Below are 27,562 nucleotides of genomic sequence, written 5' to 3'. Positions count from 1 at the left end.
GAAGAAAAAAATTATTTTTAATTTGCAACCTGATGGAGGTCAGTATAGATGGACTAATAGACCAAGTCCCACACACTGCTAGAAGCCCAAATATTTTTTCAGAGCTAGATGCAGAAAAAAATTATTTTTAATTTGCAACCTGATGGAGGTCAGTATAGATGGACTAATAGACCAAGTCCCACACACCGCTAGAAGCCCAAATATTTTTTCAGAGCTAGATGCAGAAAAAAATTATATTCAATTTGCAACCTGCTGGAGGTCAGTATAGAAGGACTAATAGAACAAGTCCCACACACTGCTAGAAGCCCAAATATTTTTTCAGAGCTAAATGAAGAAAAAAATTATTTTTAATTTGCAACCTGATGGAGGTCAGTATAGATGGACTAATAGACCAAGTCCCACACACTGCTAGAAGCCCAAATATTTTTTCAGAGCTAGATGCAGAAAAAAATTATATTCAGTTTGCAACCTGATGGAGGTCAGTATAGATGGACTAATAGAATGATGCTATGCCCAAAAGATTTTACTTCACTAGGTGCAGTAAAAAAATTGGTATTCTATACACAGGTGGTATATCTTGCAACACAGATAGGCTACTCCACTGACTAACACACTCTGAAATAGGCCAAAAAGGATTAGCTTTGCTAGATTCAGCCAAATGCTGTGAAAAAAACTTGCACAGCACTGGCACAGACCTGCCTGGCAAAAACTGATAGGAACTGATGTAACCTAGTCCTGAAAAGGACTCCAATTACAATTAGTCTTTACTCCCACAATCTATCTATTTAAGAGCACAGACCTGCCTGATAAAAGTCGTAGGAAATGCTGTAACCTAGTCCTTAAAAGGACTGCAATCACAACTATTCCCTACTCCCAAGCTATCTGTATATTTGTGCGAAAATTGGCTTGAAATTAACAAGGTATAGCGCACACAGCAACAGCGGTGCCGTCTAACACGCAGCTGCAGCAGTGAGAAAATGGTGGCGACGGGGAAAATGGCTTGGTCTTATAGGGCAAGGACATGTGACATACACTGCCAATCACACATGCCCTTGCTTGTGTGAAAAAAAGCACTTCGCTCCGTGTGTGCGCTGCTGATAGGCTGACAGATTGCACCTCCCCACTGCAAATGCGGGAAAGAGAAAAAAAAATGGAGATCTTCATTGTTCCTGCAGAGATCCATCCCCTGCCCCTCCCCCCGCCCCGCTGTACACTCAAACTGCGTATTAACATTAATTTTCATCATTACTGAGAAAAAATCCAGTTATGATTTTGGTGCACGAACAGTTATCGAACATAACCTCGAACAGCCGAATTTTTCTCAAATTGTTCGTGTTCGCCGACCGGCTCGAACACCGCCCAAAACAGCTCGAATTTGAGATTGGCGAACAGTTCGAGTAGAACAACGCTCATCTCTAGTGCTGGACACAGACAGATGCAATCTACCATCCAGGATCCCAGGGAAAGATGGATGAATCTCAATTATTAAGCTAATCGTGGACAAATGGACAATCACTCTGTAACTATTTAATTATTTTATGTATCTTCTGCAATCATTCTTTTTAATGGACAATCCGAGAATAAATCAATACATTTTTTATATAAGAATATTGTGATATTGATACTTTGATCAATCATAGTAACATAGTAACATAGTTTGTAAAGCCGAATAAAGACTTGCGTCCATCAAGTTCGACCTGTTAGTTCTGTAATTGCTAAAGTTGATCCAGAGGAGGGCAAAAACCCCAAATGATATAGCCAATCTTCACCTGAGGAAAAATTCCCTCCCGACTCTGAAACCAGCAGTCAGAATAAATCCCTGTATCAACATACTATTTTATTTTATTTTTAAGTATATGCTGAAATCTGCCTGGTATCTAGAAATGCATCCAGTCCCCGCTTGAACTGGTGTAGTGAATCTGACATTACCGTCTCCTCACTCAGTGAATTCCATATTCTCACTGCTCTTACCGTTAAGAACCCCTTCCTATGCTGGTGCTGAAACCTTTTCTCTTCCAGTCTTAGTGAATGCCCTCTTGTTACCGTAATATCCCTCCTTTTGAACAAATCCCGGGCAAGATCTCTATACTGTCCCCTAACATATTTGTACACATTTATTATGTCCCCCCTCAACTTTCTCTTTTCCAGGCTGAATAGTCCTAGTTTTGCCAACCTCTCTGGGTATTGCAGTCCCTCCATTCCCTTTATTAATTTTGTTGCCCTCCTTTGTACCTTTTCAAGCTCATTTATATCCTTTCTATATATTGGGGCCCATAACTGAGCACAGTATTCCAAGTGTGGTCTGACCAGTGCTTTGTACAGTGGAAGAACAATGTTCTCATCCTTTGCAGCTATACCTCTTCTGATACATCCCATTACCCTGTTTGCCCTTACAGCAGCGGCCTGACTTTGGGCACTCCAATTTAGTTTGCTATCAATCAAGATGCCCAAGTCCTTCTCCATCTCTGAATTCCCCAATGATTTCCCATTCAGTGAGTACTGGTGACTTCCATTTTTCCTTCCCATATGTATGACCTTACATTTCTCCTCGTTAAACCTCATTTACCATTTAATGCTCCACCTACCCAGCTTATCCAAATCCCTCTGTAGGTCTGCACTGTCCTCTTTTGTATTAATTGTTTTACATAACTTTGTGTCATCTGCAAATATTGATATTTTACTATTTATCCCGTTGACTATGTCATTAATAAAGATATTAAATAACATTGGGCCTAGTACAGACCCCTGTGGTACCCCACTAGTGACGCTTACCCAATCTGAGTATATTCCATTTATAACCACCCTCTGCCTTCTATCCCTTAGCCAGTTAGCTACCCACTTGCAGACATTTTCCCCCAGCCCCATCATTCTCATTTTGTATACCAACCTATTATGTGGCACGCTATCGAACGCTTTTGAGAAGTCGAGATACACGACATCCACTGGTTCCCCCTGATCTAATCGAGAGCTAACCTCCTCGTAGAAGTCAATCAGGTTTGTTTGGCAGGAGCGATTCCTCATGAATCCATGTTGGTTCGGGATTAAAAGATTATTAGCATCAAGATGCTCCGTAATTGCCTCTTTAATGAAGCTTTCAAAAATTTTGCCCACAACGGACGTCAGACTCACCGGCCGATAGTTTCCGGCGTCACTTTTCGCTCCCTTTTTGAATATTGGCACTACATTCGCCTGTCACCAATCAAGTGGTACAGACCCAGTCTCAACAGAGTCCTTAAATATAAGGTATAACGGTCTGTCTATCACATTGCTTAGTTCCCTTAGTACCCGTGGGTGTATGCCATCAGGTCCTGGTGATTTGTTTATTTTAATGTTACTGAGGCGTTTCTGTACCCCAACTTGGGTTAGATTTGTCATACTTAGTGGAGGATTAAGCTTGTCACTTCTCATTTCTCCTGTTAGTTCTATTTCCTTTGTGAAAGTTGTCGAAAAAAAAAAATTTAATAGATTAGCTTTATCCTCATCTTTCTCTATGATTTTGCCTTCCTCACTTTTTATTGGTCCAATATCATCCGATTTAATCCTTTTACTAATTATATACGTAAAGAACAGTTTGGGATTTGATCTACTTTCCCTAGCAATACGTTTCTCTGTTTCCTCCTTCGCTATTTTTATTTGTTTTTTACAGGTTCTCGTTTTTTCCTTGTAACACATTAGTGCCTCCTTACTGTTTTCCTGTTTTAATCTCTTGAATGCCTCTTTTTTGCTATTTAACGCCCCTTTTAAATTCTTGTTCAACCATATTGGTTTCCTCTTATTTCTGGCCCTTTTATTCCCATACGGTATATACCTCTCGCACTGAGTATTCAGAATTCTTTTGAAGGTTTCCCATTTACTATTCGTATTCCATTGATTAAGTACTTTGTCCCAGTCAATAAGTTGAAGGTTTTCTATCAGCTGATCAAACTTCGCCCTCCTAAAGTTTAATGTTTTTGTTGTTCCTTTATTGATAACCCTACTGAAGGGCATTTTGAAGTCGATAATATTATGATCGCTATTACCTAGGTGCCCCCCTATCTGTACCTCAGTTATTCTATCAGGCCTATTAGTCAATATTAAGTCCAACACGGCCTTCCCTCTCGTTGGTTCCTGCACTAGTTGGGAGAGATAATTATCCTTAATATTTGTCAAGAACCTTTTTCCTTTCTGAGATCTACAGGTTTCTGTTTCCCAGTCAATATCCGGGTAGTTGAAATCCCCCATTACAATCACTTCATTATGTTTTGCTACTTTGTCTATTTGTCCTAATAGCAGATTCTCATTCTCCTCTGTTATATTGGGTGGCTTATAGCAGACCCCCAGTAATATTTTATTATTATTTTTTGCCCCCTCTATCTCTACCCACATGGACTCGACCCCCTCTTCTCCCTCTCCTATATCTTCCCTTAGTCTGGGTTTTAGACATGACTTTACATATAAGCAGACTCCTCCGCCTTTCCCCTGTTTCCGGTCCCTTCTAAATAAACTATAATCTAATAAATTTACCGCCCAGTCGTAGCTATCGTCTAGCCAAGTCTCTGTTATACCTACGATGTCATACCTCTCCTCCGATATAAGCGCCCGCAGCTCATCCGCCTTATTGGTCAGGCTTCTTGCGTTGGTCAGCATGCAAGATAAAACTTTGGGGTTATTTAGCATCCTATTCTTCTCTAACGATCTAACTGTACTATCCCCACCCCCCTCTCCACCCTCATTATATTCACTTCTCCCCTTCCCCCTTGCTTGCCTCACATCCCACCTATTTCCTTGGTTCCCCCCTCCGTCTCGAATCTGATAAGAAGTCCTCGATAGAAAATTATACAGAAATAAGTATTTTTTTACATTGGTGAGCCTCAGCCAGTCCTGATTTTTCATGTTTTCAAGTGAATTTCCTTCTTGAACAAAGAGGGGAGAGAAGAGATGAGACGAGCTGAAGAGCTGTTGTTCACGTGTCAGGAAATCCACTAACTTTGTCACAAGATTCAGAAAGAACCTACAGATTGAGGACTGATATATTTTCCAGATGGATTGACAGGCACCAGAGGTACTACAAGGATCAGATCAGACAAGTTGAGGATAATACGTGCTGATCATCAGAAGCTAAGAAAGCTGAAGGTAAGCAAAATATGAATATAATTTCTTCTTTTGCAAAAGTAGTAAGTAAGAAGTAAGATTAAATTCAAAGTTACTGATGAAACTGACTTAGATGTTTTGTGGCTTAGTTTATATAGCAAATGTGAATTGGAGAATTTACAGTTACATTCTAAGTTGGTATCTTTTCATAGAGACAAAGAAAAATTCAGAAATATTCTACAGTTGGTATATGTATTTCATAGTCTTGTGTTAGAGAAGTCTAAGCAGGACAATTGTGTAGAAGCAGTGTCAAATGGTGATACTGATTCTGACTGTAATGTGGAAATTGAGCAAGAAGTAAGATACGTGTCTGTAACTGAAGGTGACCTTGCGTCTGACGAAGAGACGGACATACAAAAAACTGACATGGGAGGAGACGTGATTGACATACGAGAAACTGACATATTAGGTGATTTGGGAGGAGACATGAGTGACGTAGGAGGAGCTGACGTACAAGGGCCACTAAAAATAGCAGAAAATTTAGGAGCTACCGAGGCCCAACTCCAAATTAAAGTGAGGAAAAATTTGCTAAAATTATACAAAATCATGGCAAAATATGATGTCAAAATCCATGTCTGTAGAAATTCAGAGATATTTGAGAGCTTTGCTGATAAGTTTGATTTATCCAATGAAGAGAGGAATCAATTATTTAAAATGTGCATTCCTGTGACATTTGCCAGACGTTTAATTTTAATGCTCTGTGAAAATGACTCTCCTAATGAATGGAAAAATGATTCGGACAGATTAAAATATTTGATTTATTGTGCCACAAAGGATTTCCCCGACATAGATGATCTGCAAAAATTAAGGATAGGTAGGAAAGAATGTAAATATACATTCATGTCCATATTTGAACGGTTGTACAAAGCTATCATCAAAAATGGAAAATTACCACAAATGATTACAACTTTTGTACAAAAATTCAAGTTCTTAAATCCAGTATCTCGAGTTATTGAGTCACAAAAGGAAAATCTATTTAAATTTGTACAGTTGCTTGATTTTGTTAGAAAACATGAAAATCGTGAAAAGAAAATAAATCAAGCTAAATTTGTAAAACCAGAAAAGGAAAAATATCAAAAGCCAATGAGTCATCCTCGAAATGAAATCTATGAAATATGTAGATTTCATATATGTTATAAGCCATATCAGATGATTCAAAAGCCAATTTCTTCACAGAAAGAGTTAAAAAGTCAGAACTGTGACTTCTCCCTAGAAAGGAAAATGGCCGAAATTGACGGACAGAGGCAGGTGAGACCAGCTCACAGTGACATCATGGAATGTAGACTGAAGAACAGTCAGTTATCTGAGCTTTTGAAGGATAGAAAGATGTCTCTTCTAAACAGAGCTTTTCTGGAGATTTTTGACAGAGACATAAGATTTAGTTTAGGGAGTGGCTAAGAAAAAACTGTAATTATATGTTGTATAAAAGTTATACAATGTATCATTAGTTATTTATTATTTTATACAGTAAAATTGTGAAGTTATATAGTTTCTGCTAGTTCATATATATATAATCTGCTAGTTCATATATATATATATATATATATACATATATATATCTACTATATATATATATATATATATATATATATACACACACTTGTATACAGTACAGATATGCATAATTGTATTTATATATATATTTATAGTAATAATTAAAATATTAATTAATAAATTAGAACCTCATATATAAATTAAAGTAGCAATATTTTGAATTACATTAGAACCAATATATGTCTAAGATATTTAAATAGTTCTGTTTCTGTATGAATTTGATATTTAATATTATTTCTTATGTTTCCTTAGAGTTTTCATTCCAAACCAGGATTTGATCAAACAACTTTAAAATGGATTTATTTCTTTATTCACACAGGAAGTTGGAAAAAATTGTATGATTTTATGTGTATAACATTTTAAAATAATAACAATATAACTAGTTGAACTATATTATGTGTAACACTTATTAATTATTTCTTTTGTGCTTTATAACTAAAGTAACCTTACTGCATGACGTGTGTGTGACAGCTGCAGCCTTTGAACTTTGAGCAAATAATATAGAATCTCATTCATTCTATTTTCAGCTGACGTAACTTAAAACCTGGTAGCCAGTAAAAAAAAGAATCTAAGACATTTCAACTTTTCTAAGTCAAGAGCATTTTTTTTTTCAAGCGTCCTAAATTTCAGAAAAATCTTATATTATAATATATGTACTTGGGGAATATTCAAAGAAATATTAAGATATTAAATGTAATAGTTTACAATGCGCATTGATAATTAGGATACAACAATTTTTGGGGTTAAATATATATATCTATAACTTCATATGTGAAATGTTTGAGTTAAACGAATTTGTGACAGAGTGAAATGTGATGAATTTATGAGCAGCTGCTAAATGTGATTTGTGTGACAGGGGCCTCATCTCATGTATGTTTGGAAAAAAAAAACGTTTCTTTATGTGAAGGTACAAAAATACATTTAATTTTGATAAAATTATGATACATAATTAAGTATTATCTACATAACATATATATTTCTATATTTCTTTAGTAATTATTATTTGATTTAGTTAACAGTGGATAAGGGCAACCACACATCAAAATGGTTTACAAAGCAAATTTACATTTAGAATAATTTTTCCACATGATAATTTTATAGTATTCAAGGATATTACTTTTCTTTTAATGGTTACCTAAATAAGTACACACCTCTTCAGACAAATATATGCTACACATTGATATGAAATTTATGCAAAATATTTATAGAAGAATAATTATTTTAATTTGGTATAATTAAGACATCAATTATTTTATAAAATAATATTTTTTGGCATTAAGGGGAAAATGTGTTTTTGATCTTGATTACATAATCACTTTTGATCAATACTTATTTTTCACACATTTTAATGAAGAAGAAATATTAATAAGGTACAATGGTATAATTAAGAAGGGTATTACATGCAAAGTTGCATCATTTAATAATTTTTGGTAATACAAGATTATGACAAATATGAAATCATCCAGATAATGGAAATATAATGGTATTTTTTATGGAGAATATAATTACTCTGCATTTGTCATTAACATATAAAGGCCTTATTTTTATTTTTATCCTTATTTTTATTCTTAATTTTGTTTTTCATTTTTTATTCTTATTTTCTTATTTTTCCATTTTATATTTTTAATTTTAATTTTTTTATTTTATTTCCATTCAATATCTCAATTGAGAAAACACATTAATATTTAATAAAGCAATGTCTAGTACAAGAATATTGCTTCATTAAATATAATGATATGGTTCTAATATAAAAAGAAAAATGTTTAAATTTTCTGAGTAAATACAAGTCATTCTTGCATTCATTCATTCATATATTTATTTATTTTGGTTCACGAGTATACATTTTTTGGTATTATTGGTTTAATAAAGATATAAACACTTGTGGTTTCAAAACACACTGACACCTATGGGTTGGAAAAGTTAATTACAATTATGACATAGAATATTTTTATCACATGGAGAACGTGATTAATAATGAATTACTATCTATTATTGTTTTATTATTCCAAACATAATTTATTTTAATATTTTGATAATAATTAGATGAACATTATTGATTGCTATGGTACGCTGTGATATTATAGGTTAGGAAAATTGCCCGATTTGGTATCAGATTAGGGTATGAAGACTTCAATCAAGACATCGCAATTATGAATTCTATCTTAATAAAGACTTTTCATATTTATAAATCAAAGAGATTCTCAAAAGTTACAAGAAGAAGCAACTGATATCTGGAAATCTCAGAAGGTAAAGATGTTGTGAATGCTGAGTGTTATAATAGACTGTGTCAATTACAATACATTCACACCACTGATAACCACGATCGCAGAGGACGATGATCCTAAATGAACTTGGTTGTGTTCAAGTTTCATCACGATCCAATGGTTTCTTATCACCTGAAAGCTGGTGAATAATGAAGGAGTGTCAGGATTCTCCCAGCCTGACATATGTGTCTTGTACATTAAGGACTGAGTACTGGTTATGGTGCTATATAAAGCAGGGAAGTGTCAAGTTAACCCTTGCTTTGCTGATCAAAGACGTCACATCTTTTCCAAAAATGACACGAGACCAGTGCGGACGACACGGAGGATTCCAGAATTATCCAAAGACAATCCAAGGTAAGTCCAGGTGACACTGCACAAATATTAAAGCTACATTTCATCCATGGACTTTGTTTTCTTATCAATTGACGCACATGATCTTTCTAATAAAGAGTACAGTTTATGGACTGAACAATAATGAATACAATTATGGACTGTACAATATCTACACGCTATAATTTATTTCAAAATAGTTTTCATCTAAAGACTGTGTTTTAAAAGAACTAAGAAGAAGATGAGACGAAGACCCGATGACATCAGATGATGACGATTGGACCCGTGATTACTTCGATTTAGATTTAGGGAAGTATAATTATAAATGTTAAATGAATATTAGTCACGGCTTACCATAACATGAATTTACATCATTATGCTATTGAATACATATAACAATAATCTGATATTGATATTATTATTAATATTATAGACATTAAATGATATTGCCAAGGAAGAAGAAAAATAAAAATGATCCTGTTATCCTAATGATGAACCTATCTACTTTGAGGATTTCAGTTGATGTCTGTCATCCTCAAAAAGGGGAATTGTTAAATATTAATTACGGATATTCATTTTATTCTGAATTCTGTACCATACATTGCATAAGATTGCATCAGCCATCGTGCTAGGGCTTCTAGATGACGTGCTATTTGTGTATTTTTAGTTCAGTACCATATGCAGAAGAAAAAGTGCTATGGGGGGGCCTATAAAAGCCCATGTTAGAGACAGGGGGGTCTCTTGCCATTTCACAGGACACAGGACGAGGATCTGTGTGAGAAAACAGCTGCTGATGTAGGCCAAGGAGACACGTTGTTTACCCGGACACATGGTGTCATCCTGACACACGTGCTGGACACAGACGCAATCTACCATCCAGGATCACAGGGAAAGATGGGTGAATTTCAATTATTAAGCTAATTGTGGACAAATGAACAATCACTCTGTAACTATTTAATTATTTTATGTATCTTCTGCAATCATTCTTTTTAATGGACAATCCGAGAATAAATCGATACATTTTTTATATAAGAATATTGTGACTTTGATACTTTGATCAATCGAATCTGATAAGAAGTCCTCGGTAGAAAATTATACAGAAATAAGTATTTTTTTACAATGGTGAACAGGAAGGTCTCCCCTCTTAAAAAAATAATAAATATATATATATGTAGCGCCCCGAGGGTTCGGCCGCTACAGGGGTATTGCACCTCAAACCAGAGGTGTGATATTCCACTCCCGGGTAAGGATGGTGTGTGGACCAAGACTCAGTAAGCTGCATGCATCACACACACCCCATTTCCGAGGGACAGCTCAATGGTGCTCCCACTAGACAGAAGTGCAGGCACGACAGCATCTGTCCCTGGCTGGAGTGGGGAGGGGGGAGGAAAACCCAGTGATGTAGGAGCAGATAGAGTTTGGGTTTCTGGGCATAGGTAGGAGCCCATTGGTTGCAAGTCACCTGGGCTCATACACAGAGAGGGAGGTATATAAGGTGGGCACAATCTTAGGACAGTGGTCAGTTCAGAGAGAGAAGGAGCTCAGCCAGAGAGGGCTGACAGGGAGCTGTGGCTCAGCCTGGGCCCAGCTCCACAAGGCAGGCCTGGAGTGAAGGCCAGAAACAGCAGAGAGGACAGAAACAGAGAGGAACAGAAAGGAAAGGAAGAAAGGAACGGAACACTAAGAGAGGCCCAGAGACACGAAGGCAGAAGGAACCCCAAAGGCCCAGGAGATTGCGGGTGACGGGTTGGCAGAACAGGGTACCGGATCCCAAGTTGGTGGAGGCGACTAATCCTCAGCCAATGACCGGCGGTCGTGATCACATTTTGGTGCGACCCCTCACTACACCTACTATAAAGGCACACCACATAGGGTCAGGGAAGTGGATACCCAGCATCCCAAGAGAAGGCCCGAGGCAGCTGGACAAAAGTAGTGTCACTGGTGGGGCACGGCCAGAGAAAGGAATAGAAAGGAGTCCTGTGCCACACTCTGGAATTGCCTGGGGGTTGACCGAGCCCTTTGCCTGGTGGACGCAGCACGGCTTGGGCAGTCACTACCGGTACCGAAGTGATTTGGAACATAAAGAACTGTGAGTAAAGCATTTGAACTGCAATCCCACATCTCTGTGCTTCATCACCGCACCAGCACTACTAGTGCTGGGACGCTCGCACCATCACTCCCACCATCAACTACACTGCCCTGGGGCTGCACTCTTCCCGTGGGGAGTTACACTACCTCAGCTGCATACACCATCAGCCCCAGCGGTCAGCCTTGCAGCGGCGGTTCGCACTGACCGCAATCCACGGGTGGCGTAGTCGGACAATTAACCATAAAAATCCCATAAATAGACTGCCACTGGTTTGACCACCCTGGGCCACGGGACCGGGTCGCCGCCGCGGTGACTACAACCCCCAGCATCCCACAAAAGGGCCCGGTTCCGGGTTCCTCACGCGGCCCAGGGGGCGCGTCATATACTGTATATATATATATATGGCTGTAGAATAATATAGTAAAAATTATAAAACCTTTTAGAATTCAACTAGTTCTACTTAAAAAGAGGCCAACTGAATATGGAGTCTTACAGGCAATGCTCCATAGGAAAGAGTTTGCAATTTAGTTTATTTCTTTCTGCGAGAGAGCTATCTTGCAAGTACCACCTAAGAGAGGTGACTACTTTATAAACCAATGTCTTACCTTTTAATAAGCATTGCAAAATAACCAGGGATAAATGCCAATCCAAAACTCATTTATAGACCGCTTGTTTCAGGGTGTTTGCCTCTCATGAGTGTAGATCACACTTTGGAAGGTTGAGTTACACCCTTGATGCAACGTAGAGAAAGTATCGGCTCTGAAGAGGGGCAAGCAACGTAAACCAGGCTGCCTGTAGATGAGTTTATGACTTAGCCTTTTTTCCTGGTCATGTTGCAAGCCACATTAAGGGCAGGATATTAACATGTAGGAGAGACCAGTCAACTTTCCTAGGTGGATATTTTTTTTCTTTCTGCATGAGAGCTAATTTCCATATGTTCACAACAGAATGCTTTCCAGATATTTAGAATTATTCTGTTAATTTTTTGACAGAATACTTTATAGACTTTTCTGAAGAGCTGAGTTTTTAAATTACACTTGAAAGCTTAAAAGAAGAGTGTCGATCAATCTGTGAGAATCACTAAGTCCTAAAAGGGAGAATGTGGTAAGTATATAACAGTAGAGGAAAGAAAGTCATGAGCAAACCAGAGGTTGCAGTTTAGTGGGTATATGGAGATAAGTGAAGAAATGTGAAGAAGATATAGTGTCAAAGTGTAACTCCATTTCAGTAATACTGAGGACGGGTGATAAACAAACATCTTGAAAAAAAGAACGAAATCTAGCGCTCAAACTTTGTAAAAAATCTGTAATACAGAGATCAATGAAATATTGATATAAAATCCTATACTGAAACAGTGTTGACTATAAATATACACTCTAGACAGAGGGCAAGTGCTGACACTGTATTTAAATCCATCATGTAACTTATGAATAAGTCAAACTTGTCATTTATGGCAGAATAATACAATTGTTTTATGAAAACGTGATTTACTTTGCCATTTGCAATAGAGAATGTATAACTTTGGAGATAAGCTGAGTAAATTTACTGCACACTCTTAAATCCAAAAATTGCAAGTTATTTTATTAAGTGCAAAGCAGATATGCAATAAACGGCAATGGTGCTGGGAGGTGAGCGACATAGACTTTAGACTTTTCGAACCTTCCTGGGTCTTTGTCACAATAGTCGCTCTTATTTTCCATAGGAACAAGGTGCTCCTGCACCTATGTCAGGAGCGCTTATGATTCTGGGATATACCCCCTGTTCTACGAGCACCTCAACACATTGACCGAGTGCACACCAATTTTCTTTCCTATAACTTTGGAGATAGTTTGAAGTTGATGGACGTATGTCTTATTTCAACCTATATACAGTAATTATGTAATTTATTATACCTATTTTACCTGGAGAATTCTATTGAAAATTAAAGATTTCTTAATAGAAATAACTGCTACATGTAACATTGCAATAATTTTAATAAATCGAAATTGCATGTTATTTAAAGGAAATTTAATACTCTCAAATCTCAATTTAATGTAATCAGACAGTCATATAGGGGACATATACCCAATAAAAATCATGGCCGTACTGTAGTTTTCTCTGCGTTCCTTGTGCAGAAATGATCTTTATTCATATTTACTCAATATGCTGATGAGGGTATATGGTTATTGTCGCCAAACGATCAGTGCACCATTCCAATTCCTGAAATTGAGATCTCTCTCCACCTCTCCTATCTAGATTGACCAGTGTGAAAGGTGCCAAAACTGAAAACTGCACACAGTGTCATTGAAGGAACAGAGTGAACTAAGTGAGTGCAGTAGACATTCCTTTCGCCTGTCTGCTGTGACCCCTCAATTCCTGGGCTGGCACCATGTTGTTCTTGATTTCTGCAATGACAGTGTCTATGTGCACTCAAGGCCAAGTTTTCAGTTCAAGCACTGGGAAAACAAGCACTGTCAATCTACATAGGCATGTCGAGAGATGGTAATTGAATGGGTAAAATGGTGCACTGGTTATTTAGCCATGTCAAGGGTGCACCGACAACAAAAGAATGCGGTACAGCACAACAGTTTACAATCTTACAATCAATTACTACTATCCCCCAAACAAATATCCCTCTCCCATTCTGATGTAACCTATGTGAACTCAGAGGAATAGTCCGTCCTGAACTATACCGAAAATACCATAACAGTTAACCAACTGCAACGGCTATTTAGCCGTAAACTACGTCTATTGAAGTTGAACACTTATCCTGTACTATAATGTTCCTCAGAAACTCTCTCCTGAAACAAAAAGAATTTCAAGTTTGGTCTGAAGTCCGTTGCGTGCCGTGTCGGCAACTAGGCGTGGATTAGGATTCTTAATTATGGAAAAAACAGAGAACGTGTCGACAAATCCGGAAGTTCCGGATGCTGATTTTGTCAATAAACGTGGCCTGAAACAGTCAATATACCTATCTAACTCAGGCTTGAGTACTTTGGCGCCAGAATGAAGCAAGGTGTATGTGACGCGCCCCCTGGGCCATATTCTTTAGGGGGAATATCCGGAGCCGGATCAGATGGGGGTTGTAGTCTTCCGAGTGGCTGTGACCCGGTCCGTGCCCAGGGTGTCAAACTCAGTTGTATGTGGCAGTCCTACAGATGTTACTAAGTTCTTAATGTCGACTACGCCACCCGTTGTGTTGCGGTCACTGTGGCCGCCGCTGCAGCAGGGTCCGCTGAGGCTGGTGGTGTAGGTGCAGCTTTGGTGATATAACCCCCAACGGGTGGGGTATAGCCTCAGGGGGATCAGGTGCAGAGGATGGGAGTTGTGGTGATGCAGTGTAGACGGCAATCAGAGACAGAGTCGGGTTATGCAGTTTAGGATGTTTACTCACTGCTGATGTTCCGGTCACTCCAGCTTCGAGTGACCTCCCGAGCCGTGCTGCGTCCACCAGGTTCTGGATCCAGCCAACCCCCAAATAAGTCCGGAGCGTGACCCTGAGCTCTCCTTCTGTCCTTTCTCTGGCCGTCCCCACTATTGATCCATCCAGGTCCAGCTCCCTCGGGCCTTCTGTTGGGAGACCCTTGGCCTTGGGTTCCCTGACCCTCCACGTGGTATGCCTTCGTGGTGGATGTGGTGGGTGGCCGTGGCAAACGCTGCCCACGGCCTCCGGTCTCTGGCTGGGGTGTGTTTTTGCCCCCACCAGCTTGGGTTCCGGTACCCTGTGCCGACTCTTCACCCGGGGATTTAATTTGGGTTCTTAGAGTCCTCTTCTTCTGTTTCCCCCTCTGGGTCTCTCTTTCTCCTCTCTCACTCTGGGTCTCTCTTCTCCTCTGCTCGCTGACTTTCCCTCTGCAACTGACCCTGTTCTTAGTTGGTGCCCACCTTATATACACCCTCTATGTGTGAGCTCAGGTGACCAGCACCCAATGAGCTCCTATCTTTACCCAGGCTGCTCCCCCTATCTGCCCCTACACTACTTGGGATGTACCACCCCCCTCCCACTCTAGCCAGGAACAGACTCGGTCGTACCTGCACATTTCTAAGTGGGAGTACCGTCGGTCTGCTCCTCGGAAATGGGATGTGTGTAGTGCATGCAGCCTACCGAGCTCAGTTCCACACTCCATCCTTACCCGGGAGTGGAATATCACACCTCTGGGTTGAGGTGCAATACCCCTGTAGCAGCCGAATCCTCAGGGTGCTACATATGCATGGTTACCCACTGCGGCGGCGCAATGGGCCTTAGCTTTCTTACCAACCAAGGTCTGCTCCGGACAAACAATAGGTGTATATGGACATTGCGGAGTCCCTCCAGCAGGTGAATGATACTGTTGATGACTGTGGCAATTCCTCAGAAGCATCCAACACTTGTCACGCTATGTCCTGGCCTTTTCTGTTTCTCAGCAGAAATCTCCTCACATCTGGACAGGTTCTGGTCACGGACACGATCAGCTCCACTCTGCCGCTGCTCTGGTCTCGGTGGGATGTTTCAATGAGTGACGAGAGCATGTTGTTGATTTCCCCGCCGGCACATCCTCTCCCTGTTATCAATAACTGCAGACTGCCCTAAAGATGGCCACACTTCCTCTACCTATGTTTCACATCACTTCAAATTGTAGCTCCACCTCTGACATTTTGTGTGTATCTTACAGTCTTTCAGTAACGCATAGGCAACAGCAACATCTTGTGACCAAATAACAACATTACTGCAGTTGATCAAACCTATTTACAACAGGTAAAATACTATGCTGCTGTGGACACAGATATACACATTTATACCACCCATGTGAGCCAACACACATCTCACATATGCATGCCTTGAACAGTCATTTGAGGGTGAATATATCTGCCCTCAATGTCAACATGTTACATGTTTGGAAGTCCAGGTAATGGATCTAAATATGAAACTTGCAGTACTCAAGAGCATTGCAAACCTGGAGAGAAGTCTAGAGCTCACTGAGCATTCTCAAGCCAGGGCCAGTCATATGGAGGCGTGTGGAGGTGGAGAAGATCAGGACCCAGAAGTAGGTAGCTTTGTAACAGTTAGAAGAAGTGGTAGGGGGAAAAATGTCAGAGAACCTAGTCCTGATCTGGCACAAACTAGTAGATATGCCTGTTTGGCTGATGTTAGGAATGCAAGCCCAGGCCAAGGATCACTACTGCAGGACGTTGCCCCTAGCAACCTGAAAAATTACTGCTGTAGGAAGGAAGGAAATAAGAGTGCAGCAAAGGCCAGACAGATGTTGGTGGTAGAGGACTCTATAATTAGGCGGTCAGACAGGGTAATCTGCTGCCGTGACCGAAAAAGCCGAACAGTGTGTGGCTGCCGGGTGCTCGGGCTCGGGTTTGGCATATTGTGGATCAGATGGACAGACTGCTGGGTGAGGCTAAGGGAAACCCAGCGGTCATAGAACATATTGGTACCAATAATGAAGTTAGAGAGAGGTGGAAGGTCCTTAAATATGATTACAGGGAACTAGGAGAGAAGCTGAAGTCCAGTGTCTCCAAAGTGGTGTTTTCAGAAATACTGAAAAACAATGGGAGTTTAGGGAGATAAATAAGTGGCTTAGAAATTGGTGCAGGAAGGAAGGATTTGGGTTCATAGAGAACTGGGCCAACTTCTCTGACGGCTACAGACTCTATGGTAGGGACGAGCTGCTCCTCAATGGGGAGAGTGCAGCGGTGCTGGGGGAAAAAATGGTCAGACGGATAGAGGAGCTATTAAACTAGGATATGGGGGAGGGTAGTTGTGCAAATAAGGGGATAGATAGAGTAGACAGAGAGAGCAAGACAGTAGGGTTCAATGAGGATTTAGGGGGGGCTGGGACATGCAAGGAAAGTAGGGAGGTGAGTAGAAGTAATAAATGTGCTAATAGTATTAAATATCTTCTGGCAAATGCAAGAAGTCTTGCAAGCAAAATTAATGAAATGGAGACTCTTATGTCAGCCACAGATTACGATGTGGTGGGCATTGCGAAAACCTGGCTGGACAAAAGACATGACTTGTTGACACTACATTTAGAAAGGACAAGAAAGACAATAAAGGTGGAGAGTGTGTATTTTCATTAAATCCAAATTAAGACCTATGCTCAATGAAAACATTGGGGGGAGCTGCGACAATGAAGAGTCAGTATGGGTAAATACATTAAGGGAAATCTGCTTATTGGAGTTTGCCATAAGCCACCTAATATAGCTGAAAAGGTAGAGACTTAAATGCTGCAACAAATTAAAAAGGCAGCAAATAATAATAGGGCTCTTATTATGGGGGATTTTCACTATCCAGACATTCAACGGGACATAGAATCCTCTGGTTGTGCTAAATGCTATAAGTTCAATTCTAGAAAATTACCTCTCTCAGCTGGTAGATAAATCAGCCAGGGGAAGTAATCTGCTGGATTTGGTCCTGTCAAATAGACTAGATACAATTTCAGATTTACAGGTCCGGGAGCATTTGGGATACAACGACCATAATATGGTAAGTTTCAATGTAATATTCAATAAAACATTTCAAATCATAAAGGCAAAAACATGGAAATTCAGGAAAGATGATAACAAATTAAGGGAAGAGCTTAATCATGTAGACTGGGACCATGTCATGGTAACTGGGGATGCTAAACATAAATGGGGCATGTTTAAGGATATACTACTAGAATCCAGTAGAAAACTAATACCCTCTGGTAATAAAATGTCCAGGAATAAAAAGAAACCATTATGGATAAATAGGATGGTACAAATTTCAATAAAATAAAAACAAAGGACATTCAAAATCTTGAAGTCTGAGAATACAGAAATAGCATTTCAGGACTATAAATGACGCGCCCCCTGGGCCAGTGTTGTTTGGGGGATACCCGGAGCCGGATCAGATGGGGGTTGTAGTCTCCGAGTGGCGGTGACCCGGTCCGTGCCCAGGGTGTCAAGCTCAGTGTGTGGCAGTCCTACAGATGTTACTGGATGTTCTTTAGTGTCGACTACGCCACCCGTTGATTTGCGGTCACTACGGCCGCCGCTGCAGCAGGGTCCGCTGAGGCTGGTGGTGTGTGTGCAGCTCAGGTAGTATAACCCCCAACGGGAGGGGTATAGCCTCAGGGGGTCAGTTGCAGAGGATGGTGGTTGTGGAGGTGCAGTGAGGATGGTAATGAAACTCAGAGTCGGGCTGTGCAGTTCAGGGTTTTTACTTACTGCTTTTGTGTTGGTCACTCCGGCCTTGAGTGACCGCCCGAGCCGTGCTGCGTCCACCAGGTCCTGGACTCGGCCAACTCCCAAGTAATTCTGGAGCGTGATCCTGAGCTCCCTTTCTGACTTGTCCTTCTCTCTGGCCTTCCCCACCAGGGATCCACCTAAGTCCGGCTCCCTCGGGCCTCTTGTTGGTAAACCCTTGTCTCTGGGTTCCCTGACCCTATTCTTGGTGTGCCTTCCGGGTGGATTTAGTGGGTGGTCGTGGCAGATCCTGCCCACGACCTCCGGTCTCTGGCTAAGGATTAGGGCCCTCCACCAGCTTGGGATCCGGTACCCTTGTGCCAACTCTTCACCCGCTGATCTAATCTTGGGTTCTTGGAGTTCTCTTTTCTCCCCCTCTGGGTCCTTCTTTCTCCTCTCTCTCTCTGGGCCTTGGAGCTGCTCTTCTCCTCTGCTCTCTTACTCAACTCTGACAGACTGACTGACCCTGATCTAAGATGGTTCCCACCTTATATACTCCCTCTATGTGTGAGCTCAGGTGTCCAGCACCCAATGAGCTCCTATCTTTACCCAGACTGCTCCCCCTATCTGCCCCTACACTACTGGGATGTTCCACCCCCCTCCCACTCCAGCCAGGGACAGACACTGTCGTACCTGCACATTTCTCTAGTGGGAGTACCATTGGTCTGTCCCTCGGAAATGGGATGTGTGTAGTGCATGCAGCCTACTGAGCTCAGTTCCACACTCCATCCTTACCCGGGAGTGGAATACCACACCTCTGGCTTGAGGTGTAATACACCTGTAGCAGCCGAATCCTCAGGGTGCTACATTCCCCCCTGGTAAATCACAGCACGCCCTCGGGCTGTAAGATATAAAAACATCCAAAACATACAATTTTTTTCATAAACATAAACATATAAAACATCATAGATATATCAGCAATAAAACGTTTTCATAAATAACATTCTTGTAAACATTCCTGTCTCTGGTTCCTCCGGTCACGGTGCAACTTGTGACCGGGTAAAGTGCGACAGTCTCTTAAAGAAAATGGTTTCCTATAAAACCAGTAGGGGGCGCTTTAAGAAGCGCAACTATGTACAAGGGGAGGTATGGCCGCTCTCAGTCCTCGGCCAGGTATTAGAAACTAGGGACACACGGGCATAAGTTCACTCTTTGTCCCAACGGGGAACATATTTTAAATAAGTAACAGTTCTTGGTACCCCGACGGGCAACTTTATACAGTCTCTCTCTACCGTACTTCAACGACGGCGTCCTCCTGCTCTTTCTTGTTGGTTGGTTTCAGTTTCAGACCCGTCCGGGTCCTCTTGCTCCTCCTCACACCGCAGCTCCTCCTCCGTCAGGCGATGCACATGGAGTGCGTAGGGTCCTTTGGCACACTTGTGCCGGGTGAAGGTGACCTCGTCCCCTACATACAGGTCACGACCTCTGTGTCCCTCCGGCAGATGGCTTTCTACGTCTCTGCGGGTCACAAAGACGTCGCCGGGGGTATGATGGTCTCTAATGAAGCCCCACCCATGCTGCATGTTGAATTTTATCACAGTCCCGGTGGAAGGGGGACCATGAGCTGCACGGGGATTCCTCCTGGTCCGGCTCTTCTGCTCCGCGCTTCTTATCTGCATCTGCTGTTCCCGGACCCGCCTCTCTCTCCGCTCCCTCTCGAAGACCTCGAGCTGCTGCCCGCAGCACTCTGCACGCTCCGCTGCGGCCGCCCGAGTCTCCTGAGTGAACCCCATGAGGTCTTCTCCAGTGGGGTCCCACTCAAACTGTGCCTCCTCCAGCGGGGGCGAGGTCCTCTTTACGGGCTTCGGAGCCGGAATCAGGGGCTCGCACATGGGCCTTGCTCTCTGGAGTTCCAGCTGAATATACTCCTGGGGCCATATGAAGGGCTGCCCATCCGGGCACGTATGCTGGGCGAATAGATCTTCACCCAGGTGCGGCACTCTAGATGTTGAGGGCGCGTTGATGGTAGCGGCGCCCGGGTTAACCAGGCCTTGCGACCAGGCCTGGGGCACCTTAAAGGCAAAGGGCACCGTAAGAACGGCGGCGCCCTGGGTTATTCGGCCCTGCGACCAGGCCGGTGGTTCCGCGGAGGTAGGGGGCGCTGTTGGAATTGCGGCGCCCGGGGGTGCTAGGCCTTGCGACCAGGCCGATGGTATTTCCTGCTTTGCCGCGCTCAGGGTCGAAGCGCGTGACGTCACAGGGGTCGCGGCCGCGGTTTCCGGTTGAGGCCTAGTCTGCGGCGGTGACGATGCAGCGACGGGCACGGCAGGGGGAATTTCGGGCTCTGCGACGGGGAGCTGGGGCAGGTACGCGGTTTCGCGGCTCGGGGTAGAGACGTCCCCTTTACCTGCCTCCGTCCGTTCGGCTCCCTTCTCGGCGCCGTCTCCGGCCTTGAGTCCTCCTGCACCATCCTCAGAGGCGGTCTGTCTCCTCGTCTCGGGTGGCGTGCTCCGCTGACGGGTTTCGGTCCGCTGGGCCATCTCTCGGCTCCACTCCGCCAACGTCTCTCGCTGCACCCGGGCCATCCTCCATGCGAGGCCCTCCAGCGCAGTCTGTGCACACTCCCGGTCTCGGGGGAGCTGTGCCAGGATCTCCACTAAGCCTAGTGGGGTTGTTGCTTGCAGCAGGCTCCTGACCACTGGGTCGGTGCTGCCTGACTCTCCCTCCATCTCCGGGTAGGCTTTCTCTGGACTCCTCTCCAGACCTCTTGTCTCCGGGTGCGCTCTCTCCAGACTGCTCCAGGCGACACCCATCTTCGTTCTCTTCTTCTGTCTCCGCCCACATTGAAGGTGGTCCCGGGGCAACTTTTTGATTGTCAGTTCCAGGGGCAGTTCTCTCACGCTGATGGACATCTCCAGCATCACAGTCTCTGTTGGTGGGCGCGGTTTCCGCTTTTGGCGCCATTCTTCGACCTGGCCCACGATGGGAGGTGGCCTCTTGCCACCCTCTGGCACGCCCATAATGGCGTCCGCTTTTCCAAGGCGGGAAATCTTTGGAAATGGCGGGAATCGTCTCCCAGTGGCGGGAAACTCCACGGATGGCGGGAAAAAGCTGCAAATGGCGGACAACCGGCGGGAAACGACCTGTGATGGGGTCCGTTGGCGGGGACCCTCCGGAACCGGCGGGAGACTTCTTTTTGAGGTAACCGTGAACTTTTCTTCAGGCACGCAGTACCCGGTTGTTGCGGGCACGTTATCCTGCCGACTACGCCAAAGTTGACGCGCCCCCTGGGCCAGTGTTGTTTGGGGGATACCCGGAGCCGGATCAGATGGGGGTTGTAGTCTCCGAGTGGCGGTGACCCGGTCCGTGCCCAGGGTGTCAAGCTCAGTGTGTGGCAGTCCTACAGATGTTACTGGATGTTCTTTAGTGTCGACTACGCCACCCGTTGATTTGTGGTCACTACGGCCGCCGCTGCAGCAGGGTCCGCTGAGGCTGGTGGTGTGTGTGCAGCTCAGGTAGTATAACCCCCAACGGGAGGGGTATAGCCTCAGGGGGTCAGTTGCAGAGGATGGTGGTTGTGGAGGTGCAGTGAGGATGGTAATGAAACTCAGAGTCGGGCTGTGCAGTTCAGGGTTTTTACTTACTGCTTTTGTGTTGGTCACTCCGGCCTTGAGTGACCGCCCGAGCCGTGCTGCGTCCACCAGGTCCTGGACTCGGCCAACTCCCAAGTAATTCTGGAGCGTGATCCTGAGCTCCCTTTCTGACTTGTCCTTCTCTCTGGCCTTCCCCACCAGGGATCCACCTAAGTCCGGCTCCCTCGGGCCTCTTGTTGGTAAACCCTTGTCTCTGGGTTCCCTGACCCTATTCTTGGTGTGCCTTCCGGGTGGATTTAGTGGGTGGTCGTGGCAGATCCTGCCCACGACCTCCGGTCTCTGGCTAAGGATTAGGGCCCTCCACCAGCTTGGGATCCGGTACCCTTGTGCCAACTCTTCACCCGCTGATCTAATCTTGGGTTCTTGGAGTTCTCTTTTCTCCCCCTCTGGGTCCTTCTTTCTCCTCTCTCTCTCTGGGCCTTGGAGCTGCTCTTCTCCTCTGCTCTCTTACTCAACTCTGACAGACTGACTGACCCTGATCTAAGATGGTTCCCACCTTATATACTCCCTCTATGTGTGAGCTCAGGTGTCCAGCACCCAATGAGCTCCTATCTTTACCCAGACTGCTCCCCCTATCTGCCCCTACACTACTGGGATGTTCCACCCCCCCTCCCACTCCAGCCAGGGACAGACACTGTCGTACCTGCACATTTCTCTAGTGGGAGTACCATTGGTCTGTCCCTCGGAAATGGGATGTGTGTAGTGCATGCAGCCTACTGAGCTCAGTTCCTCACTCCATCCTTACCCGGGAGTGGAATACCACACCTCTGGCTTGAGGTGTAATACCCCTGTAGCAGCCGAATCCTCAGGGTGCTACATAAACATCTCAATAAGAAATGTAAAAAAGAAATCAAGCTAGCAAAGTTATTTACAGAGCAACAAATTGCCAGTGACATTAAAATAAATCCCACATTTTTTTATAAATACATCAATGCCAAAAAGAAAAAAATGGATGGTATTGACTAGTGTTGAGCGAGCATGCTCGACACTGCTCATTACTCGCCCGAGCATCTCACTACTCGGGATGTTCGGCGAGCACCGAGCATTTCCGGGTTACTCGGACGGGAGCTCGGGTCTCCGCCCTGCACGTTTGGCGCTCTTTACAGAGCCAATGAACATGCAGGGATTGCCAGCCAGTCACTGTAATGCCGCAGCCATGTTGTTTGTGGGCATTACAGTGATTGGGTGGCCGCACAGCGCCACCTCGAGAATTTAAAACCAGGCTCCGCCATCTTGGACACAGTCGCTCCGGATCAGCCAGTGTAGGGTCAGTGCTGATGAGCTAGGGAGAGATTTATACTCCAAAATAGTTAGTGTAGGGTCTCTAAAGCCTGCCAGATCAAACAAACAGTCCTTCTCAGGACTAATATCCATCCCAGATATCAGGCAGCCAGGCAGGCTGTATAGGAGACGCAGTGGGTATACCAGCAAACGCTGCATTACAGTCCTGTGTGCTCCTGTTGGTCAAATTGCTAGACTTAACCCCCGGTCTCAGGGACCAGGAAAAATCAATTTTTTTAATCTAAATCCTTTTTTTTTTTCCCTCAGTCAGACTGTACAAATACGCGTCTTATTAACCTTTTGGTATTTCCCCCCCCCAAAAAAAAGATTGAGTGTGTCTGTGACTGTTCAGACACCAATATATCTGTTTAAAAGAGTCTGGTGTAGGCCAGAAAAATAGAACTGTGGTTTTGCAGTTCCACGGGTCAAATCTCTGCATTATCCTGCTTTTGGCTTTTTTGCCGTAAAAAAAAACTGTAATAGTGTCTCCCTGACTGGTCAGACACCAATATATCTGTTTAAAAGATTCTGGTGTACGCCACATAACTATGACTGTGGTTTTGCAGTTCCACTGGTCAAATCTCTGTATTATCCTGCTTTTGGCATTTTTTGCCGTAAAAAAAAACTGTAATAGTGTCTCCCTGACTGGTCAGACACCAATATATCTGTTTAAAAGAGTCTGGTGTAGGCCAGAGAAATAGAACTGTGGTTTTGCAGTTCCACGGGTCAAATCGCTGTATTATCCTGATTTTGGCATTTTTTGCGGTAAAAAAAATACTGTAATAGTGTCTCCCTGACTGGTCAGACACCAATATATCTGTTTAAAACATTCTGGCGTACGCCACATAACTATAACTGTGGTTTTGCAGTTCCACTGGTCAAATCTCTGTATTATCCTGCTTTTGGCATTTTTTGCCGTAAAAAAAAACTGTAATAGTGTCTCCCTGACTGATCAGACACCAATATATCTGTTTAAAAGAGTCTGGTGTAGGCCAGAGAAATAGAACTGTGGTTTTGCAGTTCCACGGGTCAAATCGTTGTATTATCCTGCTTTTGGCATTTTTTGCGGTAAAAAAAATACTGTAATAGTGTCTCCCTGACTGGTCAGACACCAATATATCTGTTTAAAACATTCTGGTGTACGCCACATAACTATAACTGTGGTTTTGCAGTTCCACTGGTCAAATCTCTGTATTATCCTGCTTTTGGCATTTTTTGCCATAAAAAAAAACTGTAATAGTGTCTCCCCGACTGGTCAGACGCCAATATAAAGTACAGACCAAAAGTTTGTACACACCTTCTCATTTAAAGATTTTTCTGTATTTTCATTACTATGAAAATTGTACATTCACACTAAAGGAATCAAAACTATGAAATAACATATGTGGAATTATATAGTTAACAAAAAAGTGTGAAACAACTGAAAATATGTCTTATATTCTAGGTTCTTCAAAGTAGCCACCTTTTGCTTTGATGACTGCTTTGCACACTCTTGGCATTCTCTTGATGAGCTTCAAGCGGTAGTCACCGGAAATGGTTTTCACTTCACAGGTGTGCCCTGTCAGGTTTAATAAGTGGGATTTCTTGCCTTATAAATGGGGTTGGGACCATCAGTTGTGTTGTGCAGAAGTCTGGTGCATACACAGCTGATAGTCCTACTGAATAGACTGTTAAAATTTGTATTATGGCAAGAAAAAAGCAGCTAAGTAATGAAAAACGAGTGGCCATCATTATTTTAAGAAATGAAGGTCAGTCAGTGCGAAAAATTGGGAAAACTTTGAAAGTGTCCCCAAATGCAGTTGCAAAAACCATCAAGCGCTACAAAAAAACTGGCTCACCGCCTTAGGAAAGGAAGACCAAGAGTCACCTCTGCTTCTGAGGCTAAGTTTATCCGAGTCACCAGCCTCAGAAATCACCGGTTAACAGCAGCTCAGATTAGAGACCAGGTCAATGCCACACAGAGTCCTAGCAGCAGACACATCTCTTCAACAACTGTTAAGAGGAGACTTTGTGCAGCAGGCCTTCATGGTAAAATAGCTGCTAGGAAACCACTGCTAAGGACAGGTGTGTCACCCCAGGCCTGGATGCCACAAATATTAAAGGCTGTGTCTGAGAGCAGGAGGGAGGTTCCCTGGTCAGGGACAATTAGCATACAGCACCTCCTGTCCCAGGCCAGTAGGGGGAGCAGGCTGCCCCTATAAAAGCTGGTACTGGGGGCAGGGTTAGAGAGAAATGGACAACCTAGCTCAGGACTGAGACTGGGCCCAGAGAAGGAGGGACAGGTGAGCTGTAGCCAAGGAGTGCGTGAGGCAGTGGAGAAGCTGCAGGCCAGGGACAGAGGCGACTAGAGCCGGTCCTGGCTGAGAGAATCACCACCGGACATTGGGGTCCGAGGCTGTCAGGGTTGCAAGCCCTGCAGCAGAAAACCAACCCGCTAGGGATTTCAGGTTCCTTGGCCTAAGAAGCCTGGAGGCTCCGCCACACAGAGGGACCAGTACAGCACGGAGAAGTAACAGGTACCTAAGGCCCGAGTCGCAAGCCATACAGGCGAAGTACACGGCCAGCTCAGGGACGTGGGCTATCATACCACGAAAACGGGGATAGTCAGCAAGGACAGAGAGAGAACGGTAGGCCTTCACACTCACCCTGACCAGTGGGGCTCCCCGAATGTTCTCAGACACCCAGGCCCATTCCTGCCCAGTACTCCTGTTGGGTCATTAGAAATACCTGCAATAAAGGCCCTGGACTGTTTGAAGCGGTCTCTGAACTCTGATTATTGTGGCCTACACCATCACCCCCAGCATCCACCTACATTGCCCTGAGGCTACACTCTTCCCGTGGGGAGTTATCCTATCCCTGTGCTGCACACCAACACCAGCCTCAGCGGTCCGCCTTGCAGCGGCGGTCATCCCTGACCGCAATCCACGGGTGGCGTAGTCGGAGATTCATAGCTGTACAAATAGACTGCCACAGCATTTGGTCTGACCACCCTGAGCCACGGGATCGGGTTGCCACTACTACTCCCAGCATCGCACTGAAGCCCGGTTCCGGGTACCCCACGGCCCAGGGGGCGAGTCAGCTTTGGCGTAGTCGGCAGGATTGTGACCAACCCGCCACAAACTGGTATTGCGCGCCTGAAAAGACTGTATCCGTACGTTAAAAAGAGTTTCCCCTCCATCTTCAGCCGTTTCCCGGCATCCTCAGCCGTTTTCCCGCCATCGGGCGCCATCTTTGGGACGCAGCGCGGGAAGAAGAGGGGTGTGGACGTCCAAACCGCGCGAGACCTGAAGCCCCGCCCTATGCACCGTCACTGCGCAAGGTCCTGGAAGGAGAGAGAGCGACGCTGACGTCACCAGGACGCGACGCAAGGTCCTCGCCCGGAGCAGCACCAGCGGAGCCGTGGCCTACGGAAGAGGATCAGCGGAAGGTAGGCCACGGTTAACTAGGGGGAAGGAAGATGACGGACGCGGAGGGACCTTCTACCACCAGCGTGGCTGCAGCAGCGGTGATGCCCTTCTCCATGCCCTACCTCCCCGGAGCAGCCTGGCTGCCCCAATACTCAGGGGAATCCCATACATTAACTGACTTTAAGGAAAGACTGCACAGTTTATTTAAAGTTTATCCCCTGACAGAAGAACAGAAAGTGAGCATTCTGATGGGGCAGCTAACCGGTGCAGCCCAGCTGGAAGAGAAATTATGGTCAGATGAGGAGAAAAGGACTGTAAAGGACATTCTGACCCGGCTGCAGAGTACCTTTGATACCCGTACCTCAGCAGAAATCAAAATGCGGTTCTATGGCTGTAAGCAGAGAGCCCAAGATAGTATCAGAGACTATGCCTTGAACCTGCAAGAAGCTCTGGGAGCAATAAAACAAGCTGACCCTGGCAGCGTGCAGGACACCGATAAACTGTTGACTGACCAGTTCATAGAAGGTCTGCTGTCCAGCGCCCACGGAACCCAGCTGCGCCTCATGGCCCTACAGAACCCCGATTTCACTTTTGCGCAGTTCAAAGATAGGGCCATCCAGGTGCTCCAAGAACCCGCACCAGGTGGCGCTGTAGTTTCCCGGCGCCCTGCCATCACTTACCACCAGGAGGCGGCGCCCTACCCCGCAGACCTTATGGGGGCTGATGCGCAGGCAGTAA

This window comes from Phyllobates terribilis, unplaced genomic scaffold (genome assembly GCF_046119375.1).
Source record: "Phyllobates terribilis strain yellow unplaced genomic scaffold, ASM4611937v1 Scaffold_4__5_contigs__length_816908805, whole genome shotgun sequence".
In the NCBI taxonomy this organism is placed as follows: domain Eukaryota; kingdom Metazoa; phylum Chordata; class Amphibia; order Anura; family Dendrobatidae; genus Phyllobates; species Phyllobates terribilis.
Note: the sequence above shows the minus strand (reverse complement) of the source record.